Here is a 25,368-nt window from a genome sequence, read left to right on the forward strand (position 1 = left end):
TGGAAGAACTATTTAACGGAATCATACAACAGCAAGCATAACTGTTACAAAACTGAGTTGTGAACAAATGCCTAACGTATCATAGTAACAGTTTGTTTTTTTAAAACTACATCCTAAGGAAAAAAGCAAGTCAGCACCTGTGAAAAAAGCAAGCTGTTTGCGCCAAAATGTTCTCGAGGCGACGACGAATCGGCGTGCCGGAGATGGCTGGACGCCTGTGGTGGTATTGTGATTTTTTTTTCTTTTGTAATTTGTAAAAAGCAAGTGTTTGCACGGCACGCGGGGAGCGACTTTCCTCCGTGTTGACGACGAGCCATATTTCGTGTGAAAAATCGCTAAACAAAAAAAGGGCCATATACACGTCAATGCAGCTGTTTTGTCTCTGGCGTTTTTTTAGGTGACCCCTTGGTAGACCCCAAAAGTACTCATTGGACGCCATTTCGTAACGTTTTGGTTTCCCCCAATTTTGTGCCAAAAGCCTGGAATGAGCCGCCATGACTTTCTCCTCAGGAAGAGCCCATTTTGATCCCCCGACTAAAAAAAAAACCTCAGCGGCCAATCTAACGTGACGGCCTTCCGTTTTTTGTACATAGATGGGGAACATTTACTCTTTGTATACGTGGGCGCCATTTCTTTAAGTGCTTCCTTCCCGAGTCGCTTCTTTTCCGTCAGGCATCGAGTCAACGCCAAATATGATATAGTTGGCGTCGCCGGGTACAGGAAAGGGTTAAAGACGCACGCATGCCCACGTAACAGACGGTACGGTACTACTTAACGACGCTAGCTAGTACTGCACCCGAGTTTAAAATGTGTTGGTTTAATCCCGCTTTTAATTTATTTATTGCCCTGTATTTATTTTCAACGATGGGGTTTTGTTCCGTGATCTTGGGTTCTATTGTAAAGAGATGATTGATTACATGTTCATAACCAAGAAGGAAATGAATAAAAAAAAGGATTCACCACGACTGGCGCTTTGATTGGATTTTTTCGCCATATTTGATACTCAATAGATGACCATCAAAATTGATTCAGCTTTGGCACTTTTTTTTGTTGTCGTTTGTTTTTGTTAGGGCTTTTCTTTAAATATTACTGTATATTTTCGTAAAAAAAACGACATAGTATAGTAAGGCTTTTTTTCGTCAAAAACGACATAGTATAGTAAAGCTTTTTTCTTAAAAAACGACATAGTATAGTAAGGCTTTTTTCTTTAAAAAACGACATAGTATAGTAAGGCTTTTTTCTTAAAAAAAAACGACATAGTATAGTAAGGCTTTTTTCTTAAAAAAAAAACGACATAGTATAGTAAGGCTTTTTTCTTAAAAAACGACATAGTATAGTAAGGCTTTTTTTGTTAAAAAAACGACATAGTATAGTAAGACTTTTTTTCTTAAAAAAACGACAGAGTATAATAAGGCTTTTTTCGTAAAAAAACGACAGTATAGTAAGGCTTTTTTCTTAAAAAACGACATAGTATAGTAAGGCTTTTTTTCTTAAAAAACGACAGTATAGTAAGGCTTTTTTCTTAAAAAACGACATAGTATAGTAAGGCTTTTTTCTTAAAAAACGACATAGTATAGTAAGACTTTTTTCGTAAAAAAACGACATAGTATAGTAAAGCTTTTTTTCTTAAAAAACGACATAGTATAGTAAGGCTTTTTTTCTTAAAAAAACGACATAGTATAGTAAGGCTTTTTTCTTAAAAAACGACATAGTATAGTAAGGCTTTTTTCTTAAAAAACGACATAGTATAGTAAGGCTTTTTTCTTAAAAAACGACATAGTATAGTAAGGCTTTTTTTCTTAAAAAAACGACATAGTATAGTAAGGCTATTTTTCCCTAAAAAACGACATAGTATAGTAAGGCTTTTTTCTTAAAAAAACGACATAGTATAGTAAGGCTATTTTTCCCTAAAAAACGACATAGTATAGTAAGGCTTTTTTTCTTAAAAAACGACATAGTATAGTAAGGCTATTTTCCCTAAAAAACGACATAGTATAGTAAGGCTTTTTTTCTTAAAAAAACGACATAGTATAGTAAGGCTTTTTTCTTAAAAAACGACATAGTATAGTAAGGCTATTTTTCCCTAAAAAACGACATAGTATAGTAAGGCTTTTTTCTTAAAAAAAACGACATAGTATAGTAAGGCTTTTTTTCTTAAAAAAACGACATAGTATAGTAAGGCTATTTTTCCCTAAAAAACGACATAGTATAGTAAGGCTTTTTTTCTTAAAAAAACGACATAGTATAGTAAGGCTTTTTTTCTTAAAAAACGACATAGTATAGTAAAGCTATTTTCCCTAAAAAACGACATAGTATAGTAAGGCGTTTTTCTTAAAAAAACGACATAGTATAGTAAGGCTATTTTTCCCTAAAAAACGACATAGTATAGTAAGGCTTTTTTTCCCTAAAAAACGACATAGTATAGTAAGGCTTTTTTCTTAAAAAACGACATAGTATAGTAAAGCTTTTTTTCCCCTAAAAAACGACATAGTATAGTAAGGCTTTTTTCTTAAAAAAACAACATAGTATAGTAAGGCTATTTTTCCTTAAAAAACGACATAGTATAGTAAGGCTTTTTTCTTAAAAAAACGACATAGTATAGTAAGGCTTTTTTTCTTAAAAAACGACATAGTATAGTAAGGCTATTTTTCCCTAAAAAATGACAGTATAGTAAGGCTTTTTTCTTAAAAAACGACATAGTATAGTAAGGCTTTTTTTCTTAAAAAACGACATAGTATAGTAAGGCTATTTTTCCCTAAAAAACGACATAGTATAGTAAGGCTTTTTTTCTTAAAAAACGACATAGTATAGTAAGGCTATTTTCCCTAAAAAACGACATAGTATAGTAAGGCTTTTTTCTTAAAAAAACGACATAGTATAGTAAGGCTTTTTTCTTAAAAAAACGACATAGTATAGTAAGGCTTTTTTTCTTAAAAAACGACATAGTATAGTAAGGCTATTTTCCCTAAAAAACGACATAGTATATTAAGGCTTTTTTCTTAAAAAAACGACATAGTATAGTAAGGCTTTTTTTCTTAAAAAAACGACATAGTATAGTAAGGCTATTTTTCCCTAAAAAACGACATAGTATAGTAAGGCTTTTTTTCTTAAAAAAACGACATAGTATAGTAAGGCTTTTTTTCTTAAAAAACGACATAGTATAGTAAAGCTATTTTCCCTAAAAAACGACATAGTATAGTAAGGCGTTTTTCTTAAAAAAACGACATAGTATAGTAAGGCTATTTTTCCCTAAAAAACGACATAGTATAGTAAGGCTTTTTTTCCCTAAAAAACGACATAGTGTAGTAAGGCTTTTTTCTTAAAAAACGACATAGTATAGTAAAGCTTTTTTTTCCCTAAAAAACGACATAGTATAGTAAGGCTTTTTTCTTAAAAAAACGACAGAGTATAATAAGGCTTTTTTCGTAAAAAAACGACAGTATAGTAAGGCTTTTTTCTTAAAAAACGACATAGTATAGTAAGGCTTTTTTTCTTAAAAAACGACAGTATAGTAAGGCTTTTTTCTTAAAAAACGACATAGTATAGTAAGGCTTTTTTCTTAAAAAACGACATAGTATAGTAAGGCTTTTTTTCTTAAAAAACGACATAGTATAGTAAGGCTATTTTTCCCTAAAAAACGACATAGTATAGTAAGGCTTTTTTTCTTAAAAAACGACATAGTATAGTAAGGCTATTTTCCCTAAAAAACGACATAGTATAGTAAGGCTTTTTTCTTAAAAAAACGACATAGTATAGTAAGGCTTTTTTCTTAAAAAAACGACATAGTATAGTAAGGCTTTTTTTCTTAAAAAACGACATAGTATAGTAAGGCTATTTTCCCTAAAAAACGACATAGTATAGTAAGGCTTTTTTCTTAAAAAAACGACATAGTATAGTAAGGCTTTTTTCTTAAAAAAACGACATAGTATAGTAAGGCTATTTTTCCCTAAAAAACGACATAGTATAGTAAGGCTTTTTTTCTTAAAAAACGACATAGTATAGTAAGGCTATTTTCCCTAAAAAACGACATAGTATAGTAAGGCTTTTTTCTTAAAAAAACGACATAGTATAGTAAGGCTTTTTTTCTTAAAAAAACGACATAGTATAGTAAGGCTATTTTTCCCTAAAAAACGACATAGTATAGTAAGGCTTTTTTTCTTAAAAAAACGACATAGTATAGTAAGGCTTTTTTTCTTAAAAAACGACATAGTATAGTAAAGCTATTTTCCCTAAAAAACGACATAGTATAGTAAGGCGTTTTTCTTAAAAAAACGACATAGTATAGTAAGGCTATTTTTCCCTAAAAAACGACATAGTATAGTAAGGCTTTTTTTCCCTAAAAAACGACATAGTGTAGTAAGGCTTTTTTCTTAAAAAACGACATAGTATAGTAAAGCTTTTTTTTCCCTAAAAAACGACATAGTATAGTAAGGCTTTTTTCTTAAAAAAACGACAGAGTATAATAAGGCTTTTTTCGTAAAAAAACGACAGTATAGTAAGGCTTTTTTCTTAAAAAACGACATAGTATAGTAAGGCTTTTTTTCTTAAAAAACGACAGTATAGTAAGGCTTTTTTCTTAAAAAACGACATAGTATAGTAAGGCTTTTTTCTTAAAAAACGACATAGTATAGTAAGGCTTTTTTTCTTAAAAAACGACATAGTATAGTAAGGCTATTTTTCCCTAAAAAACGACATAGTATAGTAAGGCTTTTTTTCTTAAAAAACGACATAGTATAGTAAGGCTATTTTCCCTAAAAAACGACATAGTATAGTAAGGCTTTTTTCTTAAAAAAACGACATAGTATAGTAAGGCTTTTTTCTTAAAAAAACGACATAGTATAGTAAGGCTTTTTTTCTTAAAAAACGACATAGTATAGTAAGGCTATTTTCCCTAAAAAACGACATAGTATAGTAAGGCTTTTTTCTTAAAAAAACGACATAGTATAGTAAGGCTTTTTTCTTAAAAAAACGACATAGTATAGTAAGGCTATTTTTCCCTAAAAAACGACATAGTATAGTAAGGCTTTTTTTCTTAAAAAACGACATAGTATAGTAAGGCTATTTTCCCTAAAAAACGACATAGTATAGTAAGGCTTTTTTTCTTAAAAAAACGACATAGTATAGTAAGGCTATTTTTCCCTAAAAAACGACATAGTATAGTAAGGCTTTTTTCTTAAAAAAAACGACATAGTATAGTAAGGCTATTTTCCCTAAAAAACGACATAGTATAGTAAGGCTTTTTTCTTAAAAAAACGACATAGTATAGTAAGGCTTTTTTTCTTAAAAAAACGACATAGTATAGTAAGGCTATTTTTCCCTAAAAAACGACATAGTATAGTAAGGCTTTTTTCTTAAAAAAACGACATAGTATAGTAAGGCTTTTTTTCTTAAAAAAACGACATATTATAGTAAGGCTATTTTTCCCTAAAAAACGACATAGTATAGTAAGGCTTTTTTTCTTAAAAAAACGACATAGTATAGTAAGGCTTTTTTTCTTAAAAAACGACATAGTATAGTAAAACTATTTTCCCTAAAAAACGACATAGTATAGTAAGGCGTTTTTCTTAAAAAAACGACATAGTATAGTAAGGCTATTTTTCCCTAAAAAACGACATAGTATAGTAAGGCTTTTTTTCCCTAAAAAACGACATAGTGTAGTAAGGCTTTTTTCTTAAAAAACGACATAGTATAGTAAAGCTTTTTTTTCCCTAAAAAACGACATAGTATAGTAAGGCTTTTTTCTTAAAAAAACGACAGAGTATAATAAGGCTTTTTTCGTAAAAAAACGACAGTATAGTAAGGCTTTTTTCTTAAAAAACGACATAGTATAGTAAGGCTTTTTTTCTTAAAAAACGACAGTATAGTAAGGCTTTTTTCTTAAAAAACGACATAGTATAGTAAGGCTTTTTTCTTAAAAAACGACATAGTATAGTAAGGCTTTTTTTCTTAAAAAACGACATAGTATAGTAAGGCTATTTTTCCCTAAAAAACGACATAGTATAGTAAGGCTTTTTTTCTTAAAAAACGACATAGTATAGTAAGGCTATTTTCCCTAAAAAACGACATAGTATAGTAAGGCTTTTTTCTTAAAAAAACGACATAGTATAGTAAGGCTTTTTTCTTAAAAAAACGACATAGTATAGTAAGGCTTTTTTTCTTAAAAAACGACATAGTATAGTAAGGCTATTTTCCCTAAAAAACGACATAGTATAGTAAGGCTTTTTTCTTAAAAAAACGACATAGTATAGTAAGGCTTTTTTCTTAAAAAAACGACATAGTATAGTAAGGCTATTTTTCCCTAAAAAACGACATAGTATAGTAAGGCTTTTTTTCTTAAAAAACGACATAGTATAGTAAGGCTATTTTCCCTAAAAAACGACATAGTATAGTAAGGCTTTTTTTCTTAAAAAAACGACATAGTATAGTAAGGCTATTTTTCCCTAAAAAACGACATAGTATAGTAAGGCTTTTTTCTTAAAAAAAACGACATAGTATAGTAAGGCTATTTTCCCTAAAAAACGACATAGTATAGTAAGGCTTTTTTCTTAAAAAAACGACATAGTATAGTAAGGCTTTTTTTCTTAAAAAAACGACATAGTATAGTAAGGCTATTTTTCCCTAAAAAACGACATAGTATAGTAAGGCTTTTTTCTTAAAAAAACGACATAGTATAGTAAGGCTTTTTTTCTTAAAAAAACGACATATTATAGTAAGGCTATTTTTCCCTAAAAAACGACATAGTATAGTAAGGCTTTTTTTCTTAAAAAAACGACATAGTATAGTAAGGCTTTTTTTCTTAAAAAACGACATAGTATAGTAAAACTATTTTCCCTAAAAAACGACATAGTAGAGTAAGGCGTTTTTCTTAAAAAAAACGACAAAGTATAGTAAGGCTATTTTTCCCTAAAAAACGACATAGTATAGTAAGGCTTTTTTTCCCTAAAAAACGACATAGTATAGTAAGGCTTTTTTCTTAAAAAACGACATAGTATAGTAAAGCTTTTTTTTCCCTAAAAAACGACATAGTATAGTAAGGCTTTTTTCTTAAAAAAACGACATAGTATAGTAAGGCTATTTTTCCCTAAAAAACGACATAGTATAGTAAGGCTTTTTTCTTAAAAAAAACGACAAAGTATAGTAAGGCTATTTTTCCCTAAAAAACGACATAGTATAGTAAGGCTTTTTTTCCCTAAAAAACGACATAGTATAGTAAGACTTTTTCCCTAAAAAACGACATAGTATAGTAAAGCTTTTTTTCCCTAAAAAACGACATAGTATAGTAATGCTTTTTTTCTTAAAAAACGACATAGTATAGTAAGGCTATTTTTCCCTAAAAAACGACATAGTATAGTAAGGCTTTTTTCTTAAGAAAACGACATAGTAAAGTAAGGCTTTTTTTCTTAAAAAACGACATAGTGTAGTAAGGCTATTTTCCCTAAAAAACGACATAGTATAGTAAGGCTTTTTTCTTAAAAAAAGTGACATAGTATAGTAAAGCTATTTTCCCTAAAAAACGACATAGTATAGTAAGGCTTTTTTCTTAAAAAAAACAACATAGTATAGTAAGGCTATTTTCCCTAAAAAACGACATAGTATAGTAAGGCTTTTTTCTTAAAAAAACGACATAGTATAGTAAGGCTATTTTTCCCTAAAAAACGACATAGTATAGTAAGGCTTTTTTTCTTAAAAAAACGACATAGTATAGTAAGGCTTTTTTTCTAAAAAAACGACATAGTATAGTAAGGCTATTTTTCCCTAAAAAACGACATAGTATAGTAAGGCTTTTTTTCTTAAAAAACAACATAGTATAGTAAGGCTATTTTTCCCTAAAAAATGACATAGTATAGTAAGGCTATTTTCTTAAAAAACGACATAGTATAGTAAGGCTATTTTTCCCTAAAAAACGACATAGTATAGTAAGGTTTTTTTCTTAAAAAAACGACATAGTATAGTAAGGCTTTTTTTCTTAAAAAACGACATAGTATAGTAAAGCTATTTTCCCTAAAAAACGACATAGTATAGTAAGGCGTTTTTCTTAAAAAAACGACATAGTATAGTAAGGCTATTTTTCCCTAAAAAACGACATAGTATAGTAAGGCTTTTTTTCCCTAAAAAACGACATAGTATAGTAAGGCTTTTTTCTTAAAAAACGACATAGTATAGTAAAGCTTTTTTTCCCTAAAAAACGACATAGTATAGTAAGGCTTTTTTCTTAAAAAAACGACATAGTATAGTAAGGCTATTTTTCCCTAAAAAACGACATAGTATAGTAAGGCTTTTTTCTTAAAAAAACGACATAGTATAGTAAGGCTTTTTTTCTTAAAAAACGACATAGTATAGTAAGGCTATTTTCCCTAAAAAACGACATAGTATAGTAAGGCTTTTTTCTTACAAAAACGACATAGTATAGTAAGGCTTTTTTCTTAAAAAAACGACATAGTATAGTAAGGCTATTTTTCCCTAAAAAACGACATAGTATAGTAAGGCTTTTTTTCTTAAAAAACGACATAGTATAGTAAGGCTATTTTCCCTAAAAAACGACATAGTATAGTAAGGCTTTTTTTCTTAAAAAACGACATAGTATAGTAAAGCTATTTTCCCTAAAAAACGACATAGTATAGTAAGGCTTTTTTCTTAAAAAAACGACATAGTATAGTAAGGCTTTTTTCTTAAAAAAACGACATAGTATAGTAAGGCTATTTTTCCCTAAAAAACGACATAGTATAGTAAGGCTTTTTTTCTTAAAAAACGACATAGTATAGTAAGGCTATTTTCCCTAAAAAACGACATAGTATAGTAAGGCTTTTTTTCTTAAAAAAACGACATAGTATAGTAAGGCTATTTTTCCCTAAAAAACGACATAGTATAGTAAGGCTTTTTTCTTAAAAAACGACATAGTATAGTAAGGCTATTTTTCCCTAAAAAACGACATAGTATAGTAAGGCTTTTTTTCTTAAAAAACGACATAGTATAGTAAGGCTATTTTCCCTAAAAAACGACATAGTATAGTAAGGCTTTTTTTCTTAAAAAAACGACATAGTATAGTAAGGCTATTTTTCCCTAAAAAACGACATAGTATAGTAAGGCTTTTTTCTTAAAAAAACGACATAGTATAGTAAGGCTATTTTTCCCTAAAAAACGACATAGTATAGTAAGGCTTTTTTTCTTAAAAAACGACATAGTATAGTAAGGCTATTTTCCCTAAAAAACGACATAGTATAGTAAGGCTTTTTTTCTTAAAAAAACGACATAGTATAGTAAGGCTATTTTTCCCTAAAAAACGACATAGAATAGTAAGGCTTTTTTCTTAAAAAAACGACATAGTATAGTAAGGCTTTTTTTCTTAAAAAACGACATAGTATAGTAAGGCTATTTTCCCTAAAAAACGACATAGTATAGTAAGGCTTTTTTTCTTAAAAAAACGACATAGTATAGTAAGGCGTTTTTCTTAAAAAAACGACATAGTATAGTAAGGCTATTTTTCCCTAAAAAACGACATAGTATAGTAAGGCTTTTTTTCCCTAAAAAACGACATAGTATAGTAAGGCTTTTTTCTTAAAAAACGACATAGTATAGTAAAGCTTTTTTTTCCCTAAAAAACGACATAGTATAGTAAGGCTTTTTTCTTAAAAAAACGACATAGTATAGTAAGGCTATTTTTCCCTAAAAAACGACATAGTATAGTAAGGCTTTTTTCTTAAAAAAACGACATAGTATAGTAAGGCTTTTTTTCTTAAAAAACGACATAGTATAGTAAGGCTATTTTTCCCTAAAAAATGACAGTATAGTAAGGCTTTTTTCTTAAAAAACGACATAGTATAGTAAGGCTTTTTTTCTTAAAAAACGACATAGTATAGTAAGGCTATTTTTCCCTAAAAAACGACATAGTATAGTAAGGCTTTTTTTCTTAAAAAACGACATAGTATAGTAAGGCTATTTTCCCTAAAAAACGACATAGTATAGTAAGGCTTTTTTCTTAAAAAAACGACATAGTATAGTAAGGCTTTTTTCTTAAAAAAACGACATAGTATAGTAAGGCTATTTTCCCTAAAAAACGACATAGTATATTAAGGCTTTTTTCTTAAAAAAACGACATAGTATAGTAAGGCTTTTTTTCTTAAAAAAACGACATAGTATAGTAAGGCTATTTTTCCCTAAAAAACGACATAGTATAGTAAGGCTTTTTTTCTTAAAAAAACGACATAGTATAGTAAGGCTTTTTTTCTTAAAAAACGACATAGTATAGTAAAGCTATTTTCCCTAAAAAACGACATAGTATAGTAAGGCGTTTTTCTTAAAAAAACGACATAGTATAGTAAGGCTATTTTTCCCTAAAAAACGACATAGTATAGTAAGGCTTTTTTTCCCTAAAAAACGACATAGTATAGTAAGGCTTTTTTCTTAAAAAACGACATAGTATAGTAAAGCTTTTTTTTCCCTAAAAAACGACATAGTATAGTAAGGCTTTTTTCTTAAAAAAACGACATAGTATAGTAAGGCTATTTTTCCCTAAAAAACGACATAGTATAGTAAGGCTTTTTTCTTAAAAAAACGACATAGTATAGTAAGGCTTTTTTTCTTAAAAAACGACATAGTATAGTAAGGCTATTTTTCCCTAAAAAATGACAGTATAGTAAGGCTTTTTTCTTAAAAAACGACATAGTATAGTAAGGCTTTTTTTCTTAAAAAACGACATAGTATAGTAAGGCTATTTTTCCCTAAAAAACGACATAGTATAGTAAGGCTTTTTTTCTTAAAAAACGACATAGTATAGTAAGGCTATTTTCCCTAAAAAACGACATAGTATAGTAAGGCTTTTTTCTTAAAAAAACGACATAGTATAGTAAGGCTTTTTTCTTAAAAAAACAACATAGTATAGTAAGGCTTTTTTTCTTAAAAAACGACATAGTATAGTAAGGCTATTTTCCCTAAAAAACGACATAGTATAGTAAGGCTTTTTTCTTAAAAAAACGACATAGTATAGTAAGGCTATTTTTCCCTAAAAAACGACATAGTATAGTAAGGCTTTTTTTCTTAAAAAACGACATAGTATAGTAAGGCTATTTTCCCTAAAAAACGACATAGTATAGTAAGGCTTTTTTTCTTAAAAAAACGACATAGTATAGTAAGGCTATTTTTCCCTAAAAAACGACATAGTATAGTAAGGCTTTTTTCTTAAAAAAACGACATAGTATAGTAAGGCTTTTTTTCTTAAAAAACGACATAGTATAGTAAGGCTATTTTCCCTAAAAAACGACATAGTATAGTAAGGCTTTTTTCTTAAAAAAACGACATAGTATAGTAAGGCTTTTTTTCTTAAAAAAACGACATAGTATAGTAAGGCTATTTTTCCCTAAAAAACGACATAGTATAGTAAGGCTTTTTTCTTAAAAAAACGACATAGTATAGTAAGGCTTTTTTTCTTAAAAAAACGACATATTATAGTAAGGCTATTTTTCCCTAAAAAACGACATAGTATAGTAAGGCTTTTTTTCTTAAAAAAACGACATAGTATAGGAAGGCTTTTTTTCTTAAAAAACGACATAGTATAGTAAAGCTATTTTCCCTAAAAAACGACATAGTAGAGTAAGGCGTTTTTCTTAAAAAAACGACATAGTATAGTAAGGCTATTTTTCCCTAAAAACGACATAGTATAGTAAGGCTTTTTTCTTAAAAAAACGACATAGTATAGTAAGGCTATTTTCCCTAAAAAACGACATAGTATAGTAAGGCTTTTTTCTTAAAAAAACGACATAGTATAGTAAGGCTTTTTTTCTTAAAAAAACGACATAGTATAGTAAGGCTATTTTTCCCTAAAAAACGACATAGTATAGTAAGGCTTTTTTCTTAAAAAAACGACATAGTATAGTAAGGCTTTTTTTCTTAAAAAAACGACATATTATAGTAAGGCTATTTTTCCCTAAAAAACGACATAGTATAGTAAGGCTTTTTTTCCTTAAAAAACGACATAGTATAGTAAGACTTTTTTCTTAAAAAACGACATAGTATAGTAAAGCTTTTTTTCCCTAAAAAACGACATAGTATAGTAAGGCTTTTTTCTTAAAAAAAGTGACATAGTATAGTAAAGCTATTTTCCCTAAAAAACGACATAGTATAGTAAGGCTTTTTTCTTAAAAAAAACAACATAGTATAGTAAGGCTATTTTCCCTAAAAAACGACATAGTATAGTAAGGCTTTTTTCTTAAAAAAACGACATAGTATAGTAAGGCTATTTTTCCCTAAAAAACGACATAGTATAGTAAGGCTTTTTTCTTAAAAAAACGACATAGTATAGTAAGGCTATTTTTCCCTAAAAAACGACATAGTATAGTAAGGCTTTTTTCTTAAAAAAACGACAAAGTATAGTAAGGCTATTTTTCCCTAAAAAACGACATAGTATAGTAAGGCTTTTTTTCCCTAAAAAACGACATAGTATAGTAAGACTTTTTCCCTAAAAAACGACATAGTATAGTAAAGCTTTTTTCCCCTAAAAAACGACATAGTATAGTAATGCTTTTTTTCTTAAAAAACGACATAGTATAGTAAGGCTATTTTTCCCTAAAAAACGACATAGTATAGTAAGGCTTTTTTCTTAAGAAAACGACATAGTAAAGTAAGGCTTTTTTTCTTAAAAAACGACATAGTATAGTAAGGCTATTTTCCCTAAAAAACGACATAGTATAGTAAGGCTTTTTTCTTTAAAAAAGTGACATAGTATAGTAAAGCTATTTTCCCTAAAAAACGACATAGTATAGTAAGGCTTTTTTCTTAAAAAAAAACAACATAGTATAGTAAGGCTATTTTCCCTAAAAAACGACATAGTATAGTAAGGCTTTTTTCTTAAAAAAACGACATAGTATAGTAAGGCTATTTTTCCCTAAAAAACGACATAGTATAGTAAGGCTTTTTTCTTAAAAAAACGACATAGTATAGTAAGGCTATTTTTCCCTAAAAAACGACATAGTATAGTAAGGCTTTTTTCTTAAAAAACGACATAGTATAGTAAAGCTTTTTTTCCCTAAAAAACGACATAGTATAGTAAGGCTTTTTTTCTTAAAAAAACGACATAGTATAGTAAGGCTTTTTTTCTAAAAAAACGACATAGTATAGTAAGGCTATTTTTCCCTAAAAAACGACATAGTATAGTAAGGCTTTTTTCTTAAAAAAACGACATAGTATAGTAAGGCTTTTTTTCTTAAAAAAACGACATATTATAGTAAGGCTATTTTTCCCTAAAAAACGACATAGTATAGTAAGGCTTTTTTTCTTAAAAAAACGACATAGTATAGTAAGGCTTTTTTTCTTAAAAAACGACATAGTATAGTAAAGCTATTTTCCCTAAAAAACGACATAGTAGAGTAAGGCGTTTTTCTTAAAAAAACGACATAGTATAGTAAGGCTATTTTTCCCTAAAAAACGACATAGTATAGTAAGGCTTTTTTCTTAAAAAAAACGACAAAGTATAGTAAGGCTATTTTTCCCTAAAAAACGACATAGTATAGTAAGGCTTTTTTTCCCTAAAAAACGACATAGTATAGTAAGACTTTTTCCCTAAAAAACGACATAGTATAGTAAAGCTTTTTTTCCCTAAAAAACGACATAGTATAGTAATGCTTTTTTTCTTAAAAAACGACATAGTATAGTAAGGCTATTTTTCCCTAAAAAACGACATAGTATAGTAAGGCTTTTTTCTTAAGAAAACGACATAGTAAAGTAAGGCTTTTTTTCTTAAAAAACGACATAGTATAGTAAGGCTATTTTCCCTAAAAAACGACATAGTATAGTAAGGCTTTTTTCTTTAAAAAAGTGACATAGTATAGTAAAGCTATTTTCCCTAAAAAACGACATAGTATAGTAAGGCTTTTTTCTTAAAAAAAACAACATAGTATAGTAAGGCTATTTTCCCTAAAAAACGACATAGTATAGTAAGGCTTTTTTCTTAAAAAAACGACATAGTATAGTAAGGCTATTTTTCCCTAAAAAACGACATAGTATAGTAAGGCTTTTTTCTTAAAAAAACGACATAGTATAGTAAGGCTATTTTTCCCTAAAAAACGACATAGTATAGTAAGGCTTTTTTCTTAAAAAACGACATAGTATAGTAAAGCTTTTTTTCCCTAAAAAACGACATAGTATAGTAAGGCTTTTTTTCTTAAAAAAACGACATAGTATAGTAAGGCTTTTTTTCTAAAAAAACGACATAGTATAGTAAGGCGATTTTTCCCTAAAAAACGACATAGTATAGTAAGGCTTTTTTTCTTAAAAAACGACATAGTATAGTAAGGCTATTTTTCCCTAAAAAATGACATAGTATAGTAAGGCTATTTTCTTAAAAAACGACATAGTATAGTAAGGCTATTTTTCCCTAAAAAACGACATAGTATAGTAAGGTTTTTTTCTTAAAAAAACGACATAGTATAGTAAGGCTTTTTTTCTTAAAAAACGACATAGTATAGTAAAGCTATTTTCCCTAAAAAACGACATAGTATAGTAAGGCGTTTTTCTTAAAAAAACGACATAGTATAGTAAGGCTATTTTTCCCTAAAAAACGACATAGTATAGTAAGGCTTTTTTTCCCTAAAAAACGACATAGTATAGTAAGGCTTTTTTCTTAAAAAACGACATAGTATAGTAAAGCTTTTTTTCCCTAAAAAACGACATAGCATAGTAAGGCTTTTTTCTTAAAAAAACGACATAGTATAGTAAGGCTATTTTTCCCTAAAAAACGACATAGTATAGTAAGGCTTTTTTCTTAAAAAAACGACATAGTATAGTAAGGCTTTTTTTCTTAAAAAACGACATAGTATAGTAAGGCTATTTTTCCCTAAAAAACGACATAGTATAGTAAGGCTTTTTTCTTAAAAAAACGACATAGTATAGTAAGGCTTTTTTTCTTAAAAAACGACATAGTATAGTAAGGCTATTTTTCCCTAAAAAATGACATAGTATAGTAAGGCTATTTTCTTAAAAAACGACATAGTATAGTAAGGCTATTTTTCCCTAAAAAACGACATAGTATAGTAAGGTTTTTTTCCTAAAAAAACGACATAGTATAGTAAGGCTTTTTTTCTTAAAAAACGACATAGTATAGTAAAGCTATTTTCCCTAAAAAACGACATAGTATAGTAAGGCGTTTTTCTTAAAAAAACGACATAGTATAGTAAGGCTATTTTTCCCTAAAAAACGACATAGTATAGTAAGGCTTTTTTTCCCTAAAAAACGACATAGTATAGTAAGGCTTTTTTCTTAAAAAACGACATGGTATAGTAAAGCTTTTTTTCCCTAAAAAAGGACATATTATAGTAAGGCTTTTTTCTTAAAAAAACGACATAGTATAGTAAGGCTATTTTTCCCTAAAAAACGACATAGTATAGTAAGGCTTTTTTCTTAAAAAAACGACATAGTATAGTAAGGCTTTTTTTCTTAAAAAACGACATAGTATAGTAAGGCTATTTTTCCCTAAAAAATGACAGTATAGTAAGGCTTTTTTCTTAAAAAACGACATAGTATAGTAAGGCTTTTTTTCTTAAAAAACGACATAGTATAGTAAGGCTATTTTCCCTAAAAAACGACATAGTATAGTAAGGCTTTTTTCTTAAAAAAACGACATAGTATAGTAAGGCTTTTTTCTTAAAAAAACGACATAGTATAGTAAGGCTATTTTTCCCTAAAAAACGACATAGTATAGTAAGGCTTTTTTTCTTAAAAAACGACATAGTATAGTAAGGCTATTTTCCCTAAAAAACGACATAGTATAGTAAGGCTTTTTTTCTTAAAAAAACGACATAGTATAGTAAGGCTATTTTTCCCTAAAAAACGACATAGTATAGTAAGGCTTTTTTCTTAAAAAAACGACATAGTATAGTAAGGCTTTTTTTCTTAAAAAACGACATAGTATAGTAAGGCTATTTTCCCTAAAAAACGACATAGTATAGTAAGGCTTTTTTCTTAAAAAAACAACATAGTATAGTAAGGCTTTTTTTCTTAAAAAAACGACATAGTATAGTAAGGCTATTTTTCCCTAAAAAACGACATAGTATAGTAAGGCTTTTTTCTTAAAAAAACGACATAGTATAGTAAGGCTTTTTTTCTTAAAAAAACGACATAGTATAGTAAGGCTTTTTTTCTTAAAAAACGACATAGTATAGTAAAGCTATTTTCCCTAAAAAACGACATAGTATAGTAAGGCGTTTTTCTTAAAAAAAACGACATAGTATAGTAAGGCTATTTTTCCCTAAAAAACGACATAGTATAGTAAGGCTTTTTTCTTAAAAAAAACGACAAAGTATAGTAAGGCTATTTTTCCCTAAAAAACGACATAGTATAGTAAGGCTTTTTTTCCCTAAAAAACGACATAGTATAGTAAGGCTTTTTTCTTAAAAAACGACATAGTATAGTAAAGCTTTTTTTCCCTAAAAAACGACATAGTATAGTAAGGCTTTTTTCTTAAAAAAACGACATAGTATAGTAAGGCTATTTTCCCTAAAAAAACGACATAGTATAGTAAGGCTTTTTTCTTTAAAAAAGTGACATAGTATAGTAAAGCTATTTTCCCTAAAAAACGACATAGTATAGTAAGGCTTTTTTCTTAAAAAAAACGACATAGTATAGTAAGGCTATTTTCCCTAAAAAACGACATAGTATAGTAAGGCTTTTTTCTTAAAAAAACGACATAGTATAGTAAGGCTTTTTTTCTTAAAAAACGACATAGTATAGTAAGGCTATTTTCCCTAAAAAAACGACATAGTATAGTAAGGCTTTTTTCTTTAAAAAAGTGACATAGTATAGTAAAGCTATTTTCCCTAAAAAACGACATAGTATAGTAAGGCTTTTTTCTTTAAAAAAAACGACATAGTATAGTAAGGCTATTTTCCCTAAAAAACGACATAGTATAGTAAGGCTTTTTTCTTAAAAAAAACGACATAGTATAGTAAGGCTATTTTTCCCTAAAAAACGACATAGTATAGTAAGGCTTTTTTCTTAAAAAAACGACATAGTATAGTTAGGCTATTTTTCCCTAAAAAACGACATAGTATAGTAAGGCTTTTTTCTTAAAAAACGACATAGTATAGTAAAGCTTTTTTTCCCTAAAAAACGACATAGTATAGTAAGGCTTTTTTTCTTAAAAAAACGACATAGTATAGTAAGGCTTTTTTTCTTAAAAAACGACATAGTATAGTAAGGCTATTTTTCCCTAAAAAACGACATAGTATAGTAAGGCTTTTTTCTTAAAAAAACGACATAGTATAGTAAGGCTTTTTTTCTTAAAAAACGACATAGTATAGTAAGGCTATTTTTCCCTAAAAAATGACATAGTATAGTAAGGCTTTTTTCTTAAACGACATAGTATAGTAAGGCTTTTTTTCTTAAAAAATGACATAGTATAGTAAGGCTATTTTCTTAAAAAACGACATAGTATAGTAAGGCGTTTTTCTTAAAAAAACGACATAGTATAGTAAGGCTATTTTTCCCTAAAAAACGACATAGTATAGTAAGGCTTTTTTTCCCTAAAAAACGACATAGTATAGTAAGGCTTTTTTCTTAAAAAACGACATAGTATAGTAAAGCTTTTTTTCCCTAAAAAACGACATAGTATAGTAAGGCTTTTTTCTTAAAAAAACGACATAGTATAGTAAGGCTATTTTTCCCTAAAAAACGACATAGTATAGTAAGGCTTTTTTCTTAAAAAAACGACATAGTATAGTAAGGCTTTTTTTCTTAAAAAACGACATAGTATAGTAAGGCTTTTTTCCCTAAAAAAACGACATAGTATAGTAAGGCTTTTTTCTTTAAAAAAGTGACATAGTATAGTAAAGCTATTTTCCCTAAAAAACGACATAGTATAGTAAGGCTTTTTTCTTAAAAAAAACGACATAGTATAGTAAGGCTATTTTCCCTAAAAAACGACATAGTATAGTAAGGCTTTTTTCTTAAAAAACGACATAGTATAGTAAGGCTATTTTTCCCTAAAAAACGACATAGTATAGTAAGGCTTTTTTCTTAAAAAAAACGACATAGTATAGTAAGGCTATTTTTCCCTAAAAAACGACATAGTATAGTAAGGCTTTTTTCTTAAAAAACGACATAGTATAGTAAAGCTTTTTTTCCCTAAAAAACGACATAGTATAGTAAGGCTTTTTTTCTTAAAAAAACGACATAGTATAGTAAGGCTTTTTTTCTTAAAAAACGACATAGTATAGTAAGGCTATTTTTCCCTAAAAAACGACATAGTATAGTAAGGCTTTTTTCTTAAAAAAACGACATAGTATAGTAAGGCTTTTTTTCTTAAAAAACGACATAGTATAGTAAGGCTATTTTTCCCTAAAAAATGACATAGTATAGTAAGGCTTTTTTCTTAAAAAACGACATAGTATAGTAAGGCTTTTTTTCTTAAAAAATGACATAGTATAGTAAGGCTATTTTCTTAAAAAACGACATAGTATAGTAAGGCTATTTTTCCGTAAAAAACGACATAGTATAGTAAGGCTTTTTTCTTAAAAAAACGACATAGTATAGTAAGGCTTTTTTTCTTAAAAAACGACATAGTATAGTAAGGCTATTTTCCCTAAAAAACGACATAGTATAGTAAGGCTTTTTTCTTAAAAAACGACATTGTATAGTAAGGCTTTTTTTCTTAAAAAAACGACATAGTATAGTAAGGCTATTTTTCCCTAAAAAACGACATAGTATAGTAAGGCTTTTTTTCCCTAAAAAACGACATAGTATAGTAAGGCTTTTTTCTTAAAAAACGACAAAGTATAGTAAAGCTTTTTTTCCCTAAAAAACGACATAGTATAGTAAGGCTTTTTTCTTAAAAAAACGACATATTATAGTAAGGCTATTTTTCCCTAAAAAACGACATAGTATAGTAAGGCTTTTTTCTTTAAAAAACGACATAGTATATTAAGGCTTTTTTCTTAAAAAAACGACATAGTATAGTAAGGCTATTTTTCCCTAAAAAACGACAAAGTATAGTAAGGCTTTTTTTCTTAAAAAACGACATAGTATAGTAAGGCTATTTTCCCTAAAAAACGACATAGTATAGTAAGGCTATTTTTCCCTAAAAAACGACATAGTATAGTAAGGCTATTTTTCCCTAAAAAACGATATAGTATAGTAAGGCTTTTTTCTTTAAAAAACGACATAGTATAGTAAGGCTTTTTTTCTTTAAAAAACGACATAGTATAGTAAGGCTTTTTTCTTTAAAAAACGACATAGTATAGTAAGGCTTTTTTCTTTAAAAAACGACATAGTATAGTAAGGCTTTTTTCTTAAAAAAACGACATAGTATAGTAAGGCTTTTTTCTTAAAAAAACGACATAGTATAGTAAGGCTATTTTTCCCTAAAAAACGACATAGTATAGTAAGGCTATTTTTCCCTAAAAAACGATATAGGATAGTAAGGCTTTTTTCTTTAAAAAACGACATAGTATAGTAAGGCTTTTTTTCTTTAAAAAACGACATAGTATAGTAAGGCTTTTTTCTTTAAAAAACGACATAGTATAGTAAGGCTTTTTTCTTTAAAAAACGACATAGTATAGTAAGGCTTTTTTCTTTAATAAACGACATAGTATAGTAAGGTTTTTTTTGTAAAAAAAAAACGACATAGTATAGTAAGGCTTTTTTCTTTTAAAAAAAAACGACATAGTATAGTAAGGCTTTTTTCTTAAAAAACGACATAGTATAGTAAGGCTTTTTTCTTTAAAAAAAATGACATAGTATAGTAAGGCTTTTTTCTTTTTAAAAAAACGACATAGTATAGTAAGGCTTTTTTCTTTAAAAAACGACATAGTATAGTAAGGCTTTTTTTCTGAAAAAACGACATAGTATAGAAAGGCTTTTTTCTTTAAAAAACGACATAGTATAGTAAGGCTTTTTTCTTTAATAAACGACATAGTATAGTAAGGCTTTTTTTGTAAAAAAAAACGACATAGTATAGTAAGGCTTTTTTCTTTAATAAACGACATAGTATAGTAAGGCTTTTTTCTTAAAAAACGACATAGTATAGTAAGGCTTTTTTCTTTAAAAAACGACATAATATAGTAAGGCTTTTTTCTTTTAAAAAAACGACATAGTATAGTAAGGCTTTTTTTCGTAAAAAACGACATAGTATAGTAAGGCTTTTTTCTTAAAAAACGACATAGTATAGTAAGGCTTTTTTTGTAAAAAAAACGACATAGTATAGTAAGGCTTTTTTCTTAAAAAACGACATAGTATAGTAAGGCTTTTTTCTTAAAAAACGACATAGTATAGTAAGGCTTTATTCTTTAAAAAACGACATAGTATAGTAAGGCTTTTTTTTTTAAAAAAACGACATAGTATAGTAAGGCTTTTTTCTTTAAAAAACGACATAGTATAGTAAGGCTTTTTTCTTTAATAAACGACATAGTATAGTATGGCTTTTTTTGTAAAAAAAAAAAACGACATAGTATAGTAAGGCTTTTTTTCTTGAAAAACGACATAGTATAGTAAGGCTTTTTTCTTTAATAAACGACATAGTATAGTAAGGCTTTTTTCTTAAAAAAACGACATAGTATAGTAAGGCTTTTTTCTTAAAAAACGACATAGTGTAGTAAGGCTTTTTTCTTAAAAAAACGACATAGTATAGTAAGGCTTTTTTTCGTCAAAAACGACATAGTATTGTAAGGTTTTTCGTCAAAAACGACATAGTATAGTAAGGCTTTTTTCTTAAAAAACGACATAGTATAGTAAGGCTTTTTTCTTTAAAAAAAACGACATAGTATAGTAAGGCTTTTTTCGTAAAAATCGACACAGTATAGTAAGGCTTTTTTTTCTTTAAAAAAACGACATAGTATAGTAAGGCTTTTTTCTTTAAAAAAACGACATAGTATAGTAAGGCTTTTTTCTTTAAAAAACGACATAGTATAGTAAGGCTTTTTTCTTTAATAAACGACATAGTATAGTAAGGCTTTTTTTGTAAAAAAAAAAACGACATAGTATAGTAAGGCTTTTTTCTTTTAAAAAAAAAACGACATAGTATTGTAAGGCTTTTTTCTTTAATAAACGACATAGTATAGTAAGGCTTTTTTTGTAAAGAAAACGATATAGTATAGTAAGGCTTTTTTCTTAAAAAACGACATAGTATAGTAAGGCTTTTTTCTTAAAAAACGACATAGTATAGTAAGGCTTTTTTCTTAAAAAAACGACATAGTATAGTAAGGCTTTTTTCTTTTAAAAAACGACATAGTATAGTAAGGCTTTTTTCTTAAAAAAAAACGACATAGTATAGTAAGGCTTTTTTCTTTAAAAAAAAACGACATAGTATAGTAAGGCTTTTTTTCGTAAAAAACGACATAGTATAGTAAGGTTTTTTTCTTAAAAAACGACATAGTATAGTAAGGCTTTTTTTGTAAAAAAAAACGACATAGTATAGTAAGGCTTTTTTCTTAAAAAACGACATAGTATAGTAAGGCTTTTTTCTTAAAAAACGACATAGTATAGTAAGGCTTTTTTCTTTTAAAAACGACATAGTATAGTAAGGCTTTTTTTTTAAAACGATATAGTATAGTAAGGCTTTTTTCTTTAAAAAAACGACATAGTATAGTAAGGCTTTTTTCTTTAAAAAACGACATAGTATAGTAAGGCTTTTTTCTTTAATAAACGACATAGTATAGTATGGCTTTTTTTGTAAAAAAAAACGACATAGTATAGTAAGGCTTTTTTCTTTAATAAACGACATAGTATAGTAAGGCTTTTTTGTAAAAAAAACGACATAGTATAGTAAGGCTTTTTTTTCTTTAAAAAAACGACATAGTATAGTAAGGCTTTTTTCTTTAAAAAAACGACATAGTATAGTAAGGCTTTTTTGTAAAGAAAACGACATAGTATAGTAAGGCTTTTTTCTTAAAAAACGACATAGTATAGTAAGGCTTTTTTCTTAAAAAACGACATAGTATAGTAAGGCTTTTTTCTTAAAAAACGACATAGTATAGTAAGGCTTTTTTCTTAAAAAACGACATAGTATAGTAAGGCTTTTTTCTTTAAAAAACGACATAGTATAGTAAGGCTTTTTTCTTTTAAAAAACGACATAGTATAGTAAGGCTTTTTTCTTTAAAAAAACGACATAGTATAGTAAGGCTTTTTTCTTTAAAAAACGACATAGTATAGTAAGGCTTTTTTCTTTAAAAAACGACATAGTATAGTAAGGCTTTTTTCTTTAAAAAACGACATAGTATAGTAAGGCTAGTAAGGCTTTTTCTTAAAAAACGACATAGTATAGTAAGGCTTTTTTTCTGAAAAAACGACATAGTATAGTAAGGCTTTTTTTGTAAAGAAAACGATATAGTATAGTAAGGCTTTTTTCTTAAAAAACGACATAGTATAGTAAGGCTTTTTTCTTAAAAAACGACATAGTATAGTAAGGCTTTTTTCTTAAAAAACGACATAGTATAGTAAGGCTTTTTTCTTAAAAAACGACATAGTATAGTAAGGCTTTTTTCTTTAAAAAACGACAGTATAGTAAGGCTTTTTTCTTTTAAAAAACGACATAGTATAGTAAGGCTTTTTTCTTTAAAAAAACGACATAGTATAGTAAGGCTTTTTTCTTAAAAAAAACGACATAGTATAGTAAGGCTTTTTTTCGTAAAAAACGACATAGTATAGTAAGGTTTTTTTCTTAAAAAACGACATAGTATAGTAAGGCTTTTTTTGTAAAAAAAAACGACATAGTATAGTAAGGCTTTTTTCTTAAAAAACGACATAGTATAGTAAGGCTTTTTTCTTAAAAAACGACATAGTATAGTAAGGCTTTTTTCTTTAAAAAACGACATAGTATAGTAAGGCTTTTTTTTTTAAAACGATATAGTATAGTAAGGCTTTTTTCTTTAAAAAAACGACATAGTATAGTAAGGCTTTTTTCTTTAAAAAACGACATAGTATAGTAAGGCTTTTTTCTTTAATAAACGACATAGTATAGTATGGCTTTTTTTGTAAAAAAAAACGACATAGTATAGTAAGGCTTTTTTCTTTAATAAACGACATAGTATAGTAAGGCTTTTTTGTAAAAAAAAACGACATAGTATAGTAAGGCTTTTTTTTCTTTAAAAAAACGACATAGTATAGTAAGGCTTTTTTCTTTAAAAAACGACATAGTATAGTAAGGCTTTTTTGTAAAGAAAACGACATAGTATAGTAAGGCTTTTTTCTTAAAAAACGACATAGTATAGTAAGGCTTTTTTCTTAAAAAACGACATAGTATAGTAAGGCTTTTTTCTTAAAAAACGACATAGTATAGTAAGGCTTTTTTCTTAAAAAACGACATAGTATAGTAAGGCTTTTTTCTTTAAAAAACGACATAGTATAGTAAGGCTTTTTTCTTTTAAAAAACGACATAGTATAGTAAGGCTTTTTTCTTTAAAAAAACGACATAGTATAGTAAGGCTTTTTTCTTTAAAAAACGACATAGTATAGTAAGGCTTTTTTCTTTAAAAAACGACATAGTATAGTAAGGCTTTTTTCTTTAAAAAACGACATAGTATAGTAAGGCTAGTAAGGCTTTTTCTTAAAAAACGACATAGTATAGTAAGGCTTTTTTTCTGAAAAAACGACATAGTATAGTAAGGCTTTTTTCTTTAAAAAACGACATAGTATAGTAAGGCTTTTTTCTTTAAAAAAACGACATAGTATAGTAAGGCTTTTTTCTTTAAAAAAAACGACATAGTATAGTAAGGCTTTTTTCTTTTTAAAAAAACGACATGTTATAGTAAGGCTTTTTTCTTTTAAAAAAACGACATAGTATAGTAAGGCTTTTTTTCTGAAAAAACCGACATAGTATAGTAAGGCTTTTTTCTTTAAAAAAAACGACATAGTATAGTAAGGCTTTTTTTTCTTTAAAAAAACGACATAGTATAGTAAGGCTTTTTTTTCTTTAAAAAAACGACATAGTATAGTAAGGCTTTTTTCTTTAAAAAACGACATAGTATAGTAAGGCTTTTTTCTTTAATAAACGACATAGTATAGTAAGGCTTTTTTTGTAAAAAAAAACGACATAGTATAGTAAGGCTTTTTTCTTTAATAAACGACATAGTATAGTAAGGCTTTTTTCTTAAAAAACGACATAGTATAGTAAGGCTTTTTTCTTTAAAAAACGACATAATATAGTAAGGCTTTTTTCTTTTAAAAAAACGACATAGTATAGTAAGGCTTTTTTTCGTAAAAAACGACATAGTATAGTAAGGCTTTTTTCTTAAAAAACGACATAGTATAGTAAGGCTTTTTTTGTAAAAAAAACGACATAGTATAGTAAGGCTTTTTTCTTAAAAAACGACATAGTATAGTAAGGCTTTTTTCTTAAAAAACGACATAGTATAGTAAGGCTTTTTTCTTAAAAAAACGACATAGTATAGTAAGGCTTTTTTTTTAAAAAAAACGACATAGTATAGTAAGGCTTTTTTCTTTAATAAACGACATAGTATAGTATGGCTTTTTTTGTAAAAAAAAAAAACGACATAGTATAGTAAGGCTTTTTTTCTTGAAAAACGACATAGTATAGTAAGGCTTTTTTCTTTAATAAACGACATAGTATAGTAAGGCTTTTTTCTTAAAAAAACGACATAGTATAGTAAGGCTTTTTTCTTAAAAAACGACATAGTGTAGTAAGGCTTTTTTCTTAAAAAAACGACATAGTATAGTAAGGCTTTTTTTCGTCAAAAACGACATAGTATTGTAAGGTTTTTCGTCAAAAACGACATAGTATAGTAAGGCTTTTTTCTTAAAAAACGACATAGCATAGTAAGGCTTTTTTCTTTAAAAAAAACGACATAGTATAGTAAGGCTTTTTTCGTAAAAATCGACACAGTATAGTAAGGCTTTTTTCTTAAAAAACGACATAGTATAGTAAGGCTTTTTTTCTTAAAAAACGACATAGTATAGTAAGGCTTTTTTCTTAAAAAACGACATAGTATAGTAAGGCATTTTTCGTAAAAAAAACGACATAGTACAGTAAGGCTTTTTTCTTTAAAATAAAACGACATAGTATAGTAAGGCTTTTTTCGTAAAAATCGACACAGTATAGTAAGGCTTTTTTCTTTAAAAAACGACATAGTATAGTAAGGCTTTTTTTTCTTAAAAAAAGACAAAGTATAGTAATGCTATGTTATTAGTCTTACATTATTATATATTTGCTTGCAATGAAGAATGCTTTGCTTCACTTAGGGTTATTGGTCTTACATTATTATATATTTGCTCACTTATTAACATTAGAAAAGTCATTTTAGCACATCTGCTTGCAACCGTGTAAATGCTCGCTCCTGAGATAGCCTAAACAACAGGAAGGTCACTCCTCTCTCAAGCTGGACTTCGCACAAGATTCTTCACACAGCTCCCTTGGGAAGATCTGGGAGACCTTC

The 25,368-nt window shown here is 27.9% G+C and overlaps 1 protein-coding gene across 1 annotated transcript in view; it reads right to left on the reverse strand.

The window, feature by feature from the left end:
- Positions 1–25,368, reverse strand: part of LOC144085347 (uncharacterized) — a 35,201-nt gene that overhangs the window by 1,695 nt on the left and 8,138 nt on the right. The window lies entirely within an intron of this gene.

This window comes from Stigmatopora argus, chromosome 12 (assembly GCF_051989625.1).
Source record: "Stigmatopora argus isolate UIUO_Sarg chromosome 12, RoL_Sarg_1.0, whole genome shotgun sequence".
NCBI classification, from domain to species: domain Eukaryota; kingdom Metazoa; phylum Chordata; class Actinopteri; order Syngnathiformes; family Syngnathidae; genus Stigmatopora; species Stigmatopora argus.